The following is a 12,011-nucleotide window of genomic DNA, read 5'->3' as shown; positions in this document are numbered from 1 at the left end:
ACTCACTAGAAAAATGAACAAAAGAAGCTCCAAGCTTTCGATTGCATTTCAAGCCATTTTCAAGAAATCCTTGAAAAATATGGTTTGAAATATAGTCGAAAGCTTGGAGTTTCTGTTCTCATTTTTCCAGCCTGTTTACTTACATGAGTGCTTTTACGTGTGTACATGATTTACTACAAAGCCTTCCCCTCCTTGAATTTCAATTTGTATAAGGGGAAACAGAAGATAGAGTCAAGCGGGGAGTGCTCATCCACCTCGAAGGCTAAGATTCGGGCGTCTGAATGTGTATGGATGTAACCAAGATGAGAAAAAAGAGAGATGGGAAGTATGTTTGAGGAAGGAAACCAGGATGTTCTGCTCTAAATGAAACGAAACTCAAGGGTAAAAGGGAAGAGTAGTTTGGGAAAGTCTTTGGAGTAAAGCCAGGGGTTGATGAGAGGACAAGAGCTAAGGGAGGAGAAGCACTATTCCTAAAACAGGAGTTGTGGGAGTGTGTAATAGAGTGTAAGAAAGTAAATTCCAGATTGATGTGGGAAAAACTGAAAGTGGATGGAGAGAGAGATTGGTGATTATTGGTGCTTATGCACCTGGTCATCAGAAGAAAGATCATGAGAGGCAAGTGTTTTGGGGGCAGCTGAGTGAGTGTCTCGGCTGCCTTAATGCACGAGACGGGTTATTAGTGATGGGTGATTTAAATACAAAGGTAACTGATGTGGCAGTTGAGGGTATGATTGGTGTATTCAGTGTTGTGAATGGAAATGGTGAAGAGTTTGTAGATTTATGTGCTGAAACGACTGGTGATTGGGAATACCTGGTTTAAAAAGAGAAATATTCATAAGTATTCATATTTGAGTAGGAGAGATGATCAAAGGGTTTCATAGGATTACGTGTTAATTGATAAATGTGTAAAAGAGGAACTTTTGGTTAATAAATTTCTGAGAATGGCAGCTGGTGGGATGTTGACCACTGTCTTGGGGCGGTGAGAGTAAAGATTTGTAGAGAAATTTAGAAAAAAAAGAGAGAATGTTAGGGAGAAGAGAGTGGTAAGAGTAAGTCAGCTTGTAAAGGAGACTTGTGTTAGGAAGTACCGGGAAACATTGAGTGTAGAATTGCAGAAAGTGAGAGCAAATGACGTAAGGGGAGTGAGTTAGGAATGGGATGTATATAGGGAAGCAGTGATGGCATGTGCAAAAGATGCATGTGGCATAAGAAAGGTGAGAGGTGGACTGATTAGAAAGGGTAGTGAGTGGTGGGATGAAGAAGTAAAGTTGCTAGTGAAAGAGAAAAGAGAGGCGTTTGGACGATACTTGCAAGAGAGGATTGTAAATAACTGGGAAATGTATAAAAGAAAGCGGCAGGAGGTCAAGAGGAAGGTGCAAGGGCTCAGAAAGAGGGCAAATGAGAGTTGGGGTGAGAGAGTATTACCAAACTTTAGGGAGAATAAAAAGGTGTTTAGGAAGGAGGTAAATAATGTGCGTAAGACACGAGAACAAAGGGAATATCGGTGGAAGGGTCAAGTGGGGAGGTAATAACAGGTTGTGATGAAGTGAGAAGATGAAGTGAGTATTTTGAAGGTTTGCTGAATGTGTTTGATGATAGAGTAGCAGATATAGGGTTTTTTGGTCGGGGTGGTGTGCGAAGAGAGAGGGTCGGGGTGAATGGTTTGGTAAGCAGAGAAGAGGTATTGAAATCTTTGCTGAAGTTGAAATCCGGTAAGGTGGAGTGTTTGGATGTTATGTATTGCAGTGGAATTCATTAAAAAAGGGGGGTGACTGTTTTGTTGGTTGGTAGGTAAGGATATTCAATGCATATATGGATCATGGTGAAGTGCCTGAGGATTAGTGGAATGCATGCATAGTGCCATAGTACAAACATAAAGAGGATAAAGGTGAATGTTCAAACTACAGAGGCATAAGTTTGTTGAATATTCCAGAAAAATTGTGTGGGAGGGTATTGATTAAGAGGTTGAAGGCATTTACAGAACATCAGTTTGGAAAAAAGCAGTGTGGTTTCAGAAGTGGTAGAAGATGTGTGGATCAAATGTTTGCTTTGAAGAATGTGTGTGTGAGAAATACTTAGAAAAATAGATTGATTAGTATGCAGCATTTTTGGATCTGGAGAAGGCATATGATTATAGAGATGCTTCGTGGAAGGTCTTGATTGTGGGAGGTTAGCTGCTAGAAGCAGTGAAAAGTTTTTACCAAGGATATACGGCATGTGTACGAGTAGGAAGAGAGGAGAGTGATTGTCGGTCTGCGGCTGAGGCGTGTGATTCCCCTTTGTTTTTTAATATGTTTATGGATGGGGTGGTTAGAGAGGTAAATGCAAGAGTCTTGGAAAGAGGGGCAAGTATGCAGTCTGTTGAGGATGAGCGGGCCTGGGAAGCGAGTCAGTGTTGTTCGCCGATGATACAGCTCTGGTGGTTGATTCAAGTGAGAAATTGCAGACGTTGGTGAGAGAGTTTGGAAAAGTGTGTGAAAGGAGAAAGTTGAGAGTAAATGTGAATATGAGCAAGGTCATTAGGCTCAGTAGGGTGGAGGGACAAGTTAATTGGGATGTAAGTTTGAATGGAGGAAAATTGGAGGAAGTGAAGTGTTTTAGATATCTAGAAGTGGAGTCAGCAGCGTATGGAACCATGGAAGCGGAAGTAAGTCACAGGGTGGGGGGATAGGGGGGAGGGAGCGATGAAGAATATGTGGAAGGAGAGAACGTTGTCTTGGAGAGCAAAACTGGGGATGTTTGAAGGAATAGTAGTTCCAACACTGTTACGTGGCTTCGAGGCATGGGCTGTAGATAGGGGTGTACAGAGGAGGCTGGATGTGTTAGAAATGAAATGTTTGAGGACAATATGTGGTGTGAGGTGGTTTGATCGAGCAAGTAATGAAAGGATAAGAGAAGTATGTGGAAATATAATGAGTGTGGTTGAGAGAGCAGAAGAGGGTATGTTGAAATGGTTTGGACATATGGAGAGAATGAGTGAGGAAAGATCGACAAAAGGATATATGTGTCGAAGGTGAAGGGAACAAGGAGAAACGGGAGACCAAATTGGAGATGGAAGGATGGAGTGAAAAATATTTTTTGAGCTATCGGTTCCTGAACATGCAGGAGGTGTGAGAGGCGTGCAAAGAATAGAGTGAATTGGAACGATGTGGCATACCGGAGTCGAAGTGTTGTCAGTTGACTGAACCAGGGCATGTGAAACGTTTGGGGTAAACCATGGTAAGGCCTGTATGGCTTGGAATTTGATAGGGAGCTGTGGTTTCGGTGTATTATACATGAGAGCTAGAGCCTGAGTGTGAACGAATGTGGTCTTTTTTTTTTTTTTTTTTGTCTTTCCCTGGCGCTACCTCGCTGGAGCAGGGTGTAGTGATGCTGTGTCCTGTGGGGCAGGGGTAGCGTCAGGAATGGATGAAGACATGTATATTATGTACATGTGTATATATGTATAAATCTGTGTATTATGTATATGTATGTATATATGTTGATATGTATACGTATATGTATGTGTATGTGCGTGTCTGGTCGTTTGTGTGTGTGTGTGTGTGTGTGTGTGTGTGTGTGTGTGTGTGTATATATATATATATATATATATATATATATATATATATATATATATATATATATCTTTCTTTTCTTTTAAACTATTCGCCATTTCACGCGTTAGCGAGGTAGCGTTAAGAACAGAGGACTGGGCCTTTTTTGGAATATCCTCACCTGGCCCCCTCTGTTCCTTCTTTTGGAAAAAAAAAAAAAAAAACGAGAGGGGAGGATTTCCAGCCCCCCCCCCCCCCCCCCCCCGCTCCCTCCCCTTTTAGTCGCCTTCTACGACACGCAGGGAATACGTGGGAAGTATTCTTAATCCCCTATCCCCAGGGATAATATATATATATATATATATATATATATATATATATATATATATATATATATATATATATATATATATATACACAGTGGTTTGGTTTGGTTTGAAGTGGTTTGGTCACATGGAGAGAAAATGAGTGAGGAAAGATTGACCAAGAGGATGTATGTGTCGGAGGTGGAGGGAACGAGGAGAGGTGGGAGACCAGATTGGAGGTGGAAAGATGGAGTGAAGGAGATTTTGAGTGATCGGGGCCTGAACATGCAGGAGGGTGAAAGACGTGCAAGGAATAGAGTGAATTGGAACGATGTGGTATACCGGGGTCGACGTGCTGTCAATGGACTGAACCAGGGCATGTGAAGCGTCTGGGGTAAATCATGCAAAGTGTGTGGGGCCTGGATGTGGAAAGGGAGCTGTGGTTTCGGTGCATTATTACATGACAGCTAGAGACTGAGTGTGAACGAATGGGGCCTTTGTTGTCTTTTCCTAGCGCTACCTCGCGCACATGAGGGGGGAGGGGGTTGTTATTCCATGTGTGGCGAGGTGGCGATGGGAACAAATAAAGGCAGACAGTATGAATTATGTACGTGTATATATGTATATGTCTGTGTGTGTATATATATGTGTACATTGAGATGTATAGGTATGTATATTGTGCGTGTGTGGACATGTATGTATATACATGTGTATGTGGGCGGGTTGGGCCATCCTTTCGTCTGTTTCCTTGCGCTACCTCGCTAACGCGGGAGACAGCGAGAAAGCAAAATGAAATAAATAAATAGATATATATATATATATATATATATATATATATATATATATATATATATATATATATATATATATATATATATATATATATATGTCTGTGTGTGTGTGTGTGTGTGTGTGTGTGTGTGTGTGTCTGTGTGTGTGCATGGATGGGCCATTCTTTGTCTGTTTCCTGGCTCTATCTTGTTGGTGCGGGAAACGGCGATCAAGTATAATAAAAGTAATAGATATAGAATAGATGCCAAAAGGATGCAAATAAGCGACGGTTGGGGTAAAATGTGGCCTAAAAACATTGCTTGACTAACCTATAGAATTGTGCACACACGAGCAAACACAGAAGTGCAAAAATCACCATCTGATTTAAATGAATTTTGCATACGAAAACCACCATGGACCACCCCACTGGCACTGAAAGAGGCTGCCATAAAATTGCCTTTTACAAATTCACAATCAGATACGAAAGGAATGAAATGGAATACAGTAATACAGAAGTACACGAGGACAAAATAGAATAATTGAAAACTCTATCGTCAAAGTCATTGCATTATGTGAGCGGTCTGTGCTGTCTTTAAATTTTGCAGGGGATAATTGGTCTGTATCCAGATTCGTATCGAAAGTGGACAAGAGACCGAATATCACATGCGAAATATTACACACAAAAATAGTATATCGCATAATGCGCTGACCTTGGTGATAATTGAAACGGAATATTGTCTCTGTGTATTGCGTTGTGGGGCGTAGACAGAGTACACAGAATGATCCGACCTTGACAATGACGCTGTCCAAGACGATTTTTGAGAAGAAGACACCCACATGATTTCTATCTTATATTCCGTTTTCCTTTTTGTAAACGGTATGATATTCCGTTTTCCTTTTGGAAAATGGTATGATATTCCGTTTTCCTTTTAGAAAACGATATGATTTTGTAACTATATGGGTATCTTGTTTATATTTCCTTTCACTCTTCATCTATAGGTGTTTATACCGTTCATAGTTCATCATGTTAACTTTATTTTCAATATTAGTAAGTTACATGATACTATTATCACTTATCAGTACGCATCAGATGATGAGAGTCACAATTTTCATTGCATATCGGAAAGACCAGAGGAAGATAAAGCTCCATTGTCCTTGGACTTTCATGATTTCATAAGGGTCAAGGTGTCAAGTCGTACTTAATTAACACAGCTGGAGTTTCACATGGGTCAAGCTGTCAAGTCGTACTTAATTAACACAGCTAGAGTCTGCTGCCCATAATTTCTCCACAGCTAAGCTGTTACATCACTTCTTTTGCTCTCGTGTCATCTTAACTTGTCGGCCCATTTTATCTTAAGCCTCCACACTGACCTGACACCGCAGGGAATGACATCCTCGAGTCCATCACTGTCTTTAGAGTCCAGGGTTTCAAACTCAGGCGTTCGCGTATCTCCAAATGGTCCGTCTTGTAGACAGTATTTCCACTTGAGACTCTTCTAATGTGGGTCTTTCCAGTCTCCTAACCTTGAAGTCAACAAAGCCAACACCATCTTCTTCTCCTCCTTCTCCCTCTTCCTCCTTCTGCTCCTCTTCTTCCTCCTCCTCATGTCTGCGTTTACCTCTCGAGTTGGTACTCTAAACTTACCACCACTTCGGTCTAAGTTTCGTCCATGGTACCGACATTGCCCGTCTCCTCAAGAAAACTTTTACGTCTTGTTCCCACGTTAGGATAAACCTTTGTCGCACTGACTAATTTCTTTTTTCTTTTTGTCTCATACTGTTGAGTCTTTTTCACAGGGGTGGCTGTGAGTCGTTTCCAGTGGTCTTAGCTCACAGTCGTTACTTACACTGGACTCATACTCGTCACCAGAACTGCCCTCACACTCCTTATTCACTCTGGCCTCACCCTCGTCATTCACACCGGCCTCATAATCGTTCCGTTGCTTCAAGTCCTCACTAACACTTCCTTTACACTTATTCATTCAGACTGATCTCACGTCCTTTACTAATATTAGCCTCACACTCCTCACTCAGCTAGCCTCACACTCCTCACTCAGCTAGCCTCACACTCCTCACTCAGCTAGCCTCACACTCCTCACTCAGCTAGCCTCACACTCCTCACACAGACTCTCTCAGGCTCATTATTCAGAATCAAAATTTTCGCTGATAGATTTTAATTCTCGTACCTGAACAGATAAACACACAAAGTATACGTAACCGTTGAAATATATAGTGAAATATGCATTTTCATTAAACAGTATAAATAATCCGTTCAAAATGTTAAGATTTATTAGATGAAAAATTGTGTAACTAACATGATTCAATCATAAACACCGAGACATCGGAAAATGATACGATCAAATCAATAGATGTGCTTCAAGGAACGCATCGTCAAGACTGGCTGGAAACACAATCATTATCCTAAAGAAGACAAAGCTGAAACGACCTAACACAGATGATGTTTATGATGAGGCAGAGTCAGAACGAAAGCTAAACAGCAGCCATTCACGATATTACATACTCAACACCAGGACATAAAGGAGAATCTGAGCTACCGTAATTACTTAGCTGAAGGAGCCAGTTAATTTCACTTCACACGTATTAAAAGCCATTGGGAACGTGATCAAGGGACGCATTCTAGCTCATCCGGTCTGTGTGTAAGTGAAAACGGTGAAAGCAAATTGCGATTTGTATCGGGGAGAAAGTATATAGACCCCCGTCATAAAGTCATTGATTTAACATATTCAAGAAACTCGTTTCTAGGAGAGAGAATGGACACTGTTATTCTAGATTTCGAAAAGACGTTTGGTAAAGTAACCCACAGCGTTCTACTTGTGAAGCAGCGAAATATTAAGAGCAAGATAATGAGATAAAGAGATCAGAGAGCTTTTAACAAAAGGAATATTCTTGTAGAAAGCATTCGGAAACATGCCTGACGATAGATATGTTTAATCAGATATGCCATAAAGAAATTGTTTAAATTGATTTTGATTTAATTTTCCTTTATAATAACGTCTGTGTTTGTGGACTGGTGTGTGTGTGTGTGTGTGTGTGTGTGTGTGTGTGATTACTGAACTGTATTTTTGGGAAGAAAGGTGTATACACTTGTGGAACCCACCTCAGAACTGTCCATTTTCAACGTAGAAAACCTTGTAAAATCTCCACATTTTATCCTCATTTCCTCAGCTAGTGATACGTGTCTACTGCTATTTTGTTGGGGAAGAGACTCCAGGCGTCCATTCTGAAGCTGATTCCCAGTTTCTTGTGCTAAAATCCATTTTCTGTTTCCAAGAACTGGTCCTCGCTAACATCACCAAGGCCCCTCCCTAGGGATTCAGATGTCATTACCATGTCTTCCCCCTTATCTTCCAGTCATTCATTCTACGGAAATCGAGGACATCCTTCCTTCTTCCTCCTTACAGCTCATCTCACTTCAGTCTCTCGCCGTCATTGTTGCATAAGGTTGGACGTGCCCTTGGAGTGGTGTTTCTAATCACAGATAAGGAAACGAGACTGTTTTATACCAGCATATATATATATATATATATATATATATATATATATATATATATATATATATATATATATATATATATATATATATATATATATATATATACGATGAAGAATATATGGCAGGAGAGAACGTTATCTCGGAGAGCAAAAATGGGTATGTTTGAAGTAATAGTGGTTGCAACAATGTTATTTGGTTGTGAGGCGTGGGCTACAGATAGGGTTGCACGGTGGAGGTTGGATGCGTTGGAAATTAAATGTTTGAGGACAGTACGTGGTGTGAGGTGGTTTGACGACTAAGTAATGAAAGGGTAAGAGAGATGTGTGGAAATAAAAAGAGTGTGGTTGAGAGAGCACAAGAGAGTGTGTTAAAATGGTTTGAACATATGGAGAGAATGAGTGAGGAAAGGTTGACAAAGAGGATATATGTGTCAGAGGTGGAGTTAATAATGAGAAGCAGGAGACCAAATTGGGGGTGGAAGGATGGAGTGAAAAAGATTATGAGCAATCGGAGCCTGAACATGCAGAAGGGTGAAAGGCGTTCACGAAATTGAGTGAATTGGAACGATATGGTATACTGGGGTCGACGTGCTGTTAATGGATTGAGCTATTGCATGTGAAGTGTCTGAGGTAAATCTTGGAAAGGTCTTAGGGGCCTGGGCGTGGAAAGGAAGCTGTGGTTTTAGTGCGCTACACATAACAGCTAGAGACAGAGTGTGAACGAATGGATGAAAGCAAGCAAATATGAATACCCGTGTATATATGTATATGTGTATACGTATGTATATGTATATGTATGTGTATATGTTGATATATATGTATGTATATGTGCGTGTGTATATTCATGTGTATATGAGTGAAAAGCCCGTTGTATATATTTTATATAAATCTCCAACTGCCAGGATCGAACCTGGGACCCATGTGTGGTAGGCGGGAGCGCTACCACTAATGACTATTCGAATACTATATAATCGAATACCCTTCGTCTCACGTTGGTGAGACGAAGGGTTGGCCATTCCCCATCTGGTTCATACAAGCAGCAGATAGCATTTTACCGATCCTAACGATACAACGCGGAGGTATATGAATACGAACAAAAGGTTAGCCTAGCGGTAGCGCTCCTACCTGCAACACAGGGGTCCCGGGTTCGATCCTGGATGCTGGATATTTGTATGTTCTATGAAACTGCGCGTTCATGTGCACTTTAATCGTATGCATACACCTCCGCGTTGTACAGTAAGGTTCGGTAAAATGCTGTCTGCTGGCTATGTGCGCTTGTTGGAAAATGACCAGTGTAGACCCCGTTGCTCACCAACGTGAGACGAAGGGTTTTCGAGTACATAGCGTTCGAAAAGATATTTCCTATTAGCCAGGCACATAGCCTAGCGGTAGCATTCCCGCCTGTTACACAGGGGTCCCGGGTTCGATCCTAGCTGTTGGAGGTTTGTATGTCCAATGAAAGTGCCATTTCATATGCACTTTCTTCGTGTATATATATATATATATATATATATATATATATGTATATATATATATATATATATATATATATATATATATATATATATATATATATATATATATTATTTTTTCATTATCATACTTTGTCGCTGTCTCCCGCGTTAGCGAGGTAGCGCAAGGAAACAGACGAAAGAATGGCCCAACCCACCCACATACACATGTATATATACATACACGTCCACACACGCACATATACATACCTATACATCTCAATGTTTACATATATATACACACACACGACATATACATATATACACATGTACATAATTCATACTGTCTGCCCTTATTCATTCCCGTCGCCACCCCGCCACACATGAAATGAAAACCCCCTCCTCCCGCATGTGCGCGAGGCAGCGCTAGGAAAAGACAACAAAGGCCACATTCGTTCACACTCAGTCTCTAGCTGTCATGTATAATGCACCGAAACCACAACTCTCTTTCCACATCCAGGCCCCACAAAACTTTCCATGGTTTACCCTAGATGCTTCACATTCCTTGGTTCAATCCATTGTCAGCACGTTGACCCCGGTATACCACATCGTTCCAATTCACTCTATTCCTTGCACGCCTTTCACCCTCCTGCATGTTTAGGCCCCGATCACACTAAATCTTTTTCACTCCATCTTTCCACCTCAAATTTGGTCTCCCACTTCTCCTCGTTCCCTCCACCTCTGAGTCAATATATCCTCTTTGTCAGTCTTTCCTCACTCATTCTCTCCATGTGACCAGACCATTTCAAAACAACCTTTTCTGCTCTTTTTATTACCACACATCTCTCTTACCCTTTCATTACCTACTCGATCAAACCACCTCACACCACGTGTTGTCCTCAAACATGTCATTTCCAACACATCCACCCTCCTCCGTACAACCCTATCTTTAGCCCACGCTTCGCAACCATATAACATTGTTGGAACGACTATTTCTTCAAACATACCCATTTTTGCACTTCTCGCCTTCCACGCATTTTGCAACTCCCAAAAAATTCGCACCCTCCCCCACCCTGTGACTCACTTCCGCTTCCATGGTTCCATCCGCTGCCAAATCCACTCCCAGATGTCTAAAACACTTCATATCCTCAAGTTTTTCTCCATTTAAACTTACCTCTCAGTTGAATTATCCCTCAACCCTACTGTACCTAAAAACCTTGTTCTTATTCACATTTACTCTCAGCTTTCATCTTTCTCACACTTTACCAAACTCAGTCACCAACTTCTGCAGTTTGTCACCCGAATCAGCCACCAGCGCTGTATCATCAGCGAACAACTGACTCACTTCCCAAGCCCTCTCATCCACAACAGACTGCATACTTGCCCTTCTCTCCAAAACTCTTGCATTCACCTCCCTAACAACCCCATCTATAAACAAATTAAACAGCCATGGAGACATCACGCACCCCTGCCGCAAACCGACATTCACTGAGAACCAGTCACTTTCCTCTCTTCCTACTCGTACACATGCCTTACATCCTCGATAAAAACTTTTCACTGCTTCTAGCAATTTGCCTCCCACACCATATATTCTTAATACCTTCCACAGAGCATCTCTATCACCTCTATTATATGCCTTCTCCAGATCCATAAATGCTACATACAAATCCATTTGTTTTCTAAGTATTTCTCACATACATTCTTCAAAGCAAACACCTGATCCACACATCGTCTACCATTTCTGAAACCACACTGCTCTTTCCCAATCTGATGCTCTGTACATGCCTTTACCCTCTCAATCAATACACTTCCATGTAATTTCCCATGAATACTCAACAGACTTATACCTCTGTAATTTGAGCACTCGCCTTTATCCCCACTGCCTTTGTACAATGGCACTATGCATGCATTCTGTCACACCTCAGGCACTTCACCATGAGTCATACATACATTAAATATCCTTACCATCCAATCAACAACACAGTTCCCCTTCTTTTAATAAATTCCACTGCAATACCATCCAAAACCGTCGCCTTACCGGTTTTCATCTTATTCAAAGCTTTTACTACCTCTTCTCTGTTTACCAAATCATTCTCCCTAACCCTCTCACTTTGCACATCACCTCGACCAAAATACCATATATCTGCCACTCTGTCATCTAACACATTCAACAAACCTTCAAAATCCTCACTCTATCTCCTTCTCACATCACCACTACTTGTTATTACCTCCCCATTAGCCCCCTTCACTGAAGTTTCCATTTGTTCTCTTGTCTTACGCAATTTACCTCCTTCTAAAACTTCCTCTTATTCTTCCTAAGATTCAATGATACTCTCTCACCCCAACTCTCATTTGCTCTCTTTTTCACCTCTTACGCTTTTCTCATGACCTCCTGCCTTTCTTTTATACATCTCCCAGTCATTTGCACCGTTTCCCTG

The 12,011-nt window shown here is 41.2% G+C and overlaps 1 protein-coding gene across 1 annotated transcript in view; it reads left to right on the top strand.

Moving 5' to 3' along the window:
- LOC139746242 (uncharacterized) overlaps positions 1-12,011 on the top strand; it is a 754,529-nt gene that overhangs the window by 150,189 nt on the left and 592,329 nt on the right. The gene's annotated exons all lie outside the window — the stretch shown is intronic.

This window comes from Panulirus ornatus, chromosome 64 (genome assembly GCF_036320965.1).
Source record: "Panulirus ornatus isolate Po-2019 chromosome 64, ASM3632096v1, whole genome shotgun sequence".
Taxonomy (NCBI): Eukaryota; Metazoa; Arthropoda; class Malacostraca; order Decapoda; family Palinuridae; genus Panulirus; species Panulirus ornatus.
The sequence above is the reverse complement of the archived record's forward strand: the minus strand, read 5'-3'. Positions and strand labels throughout refer to the sequence as shown.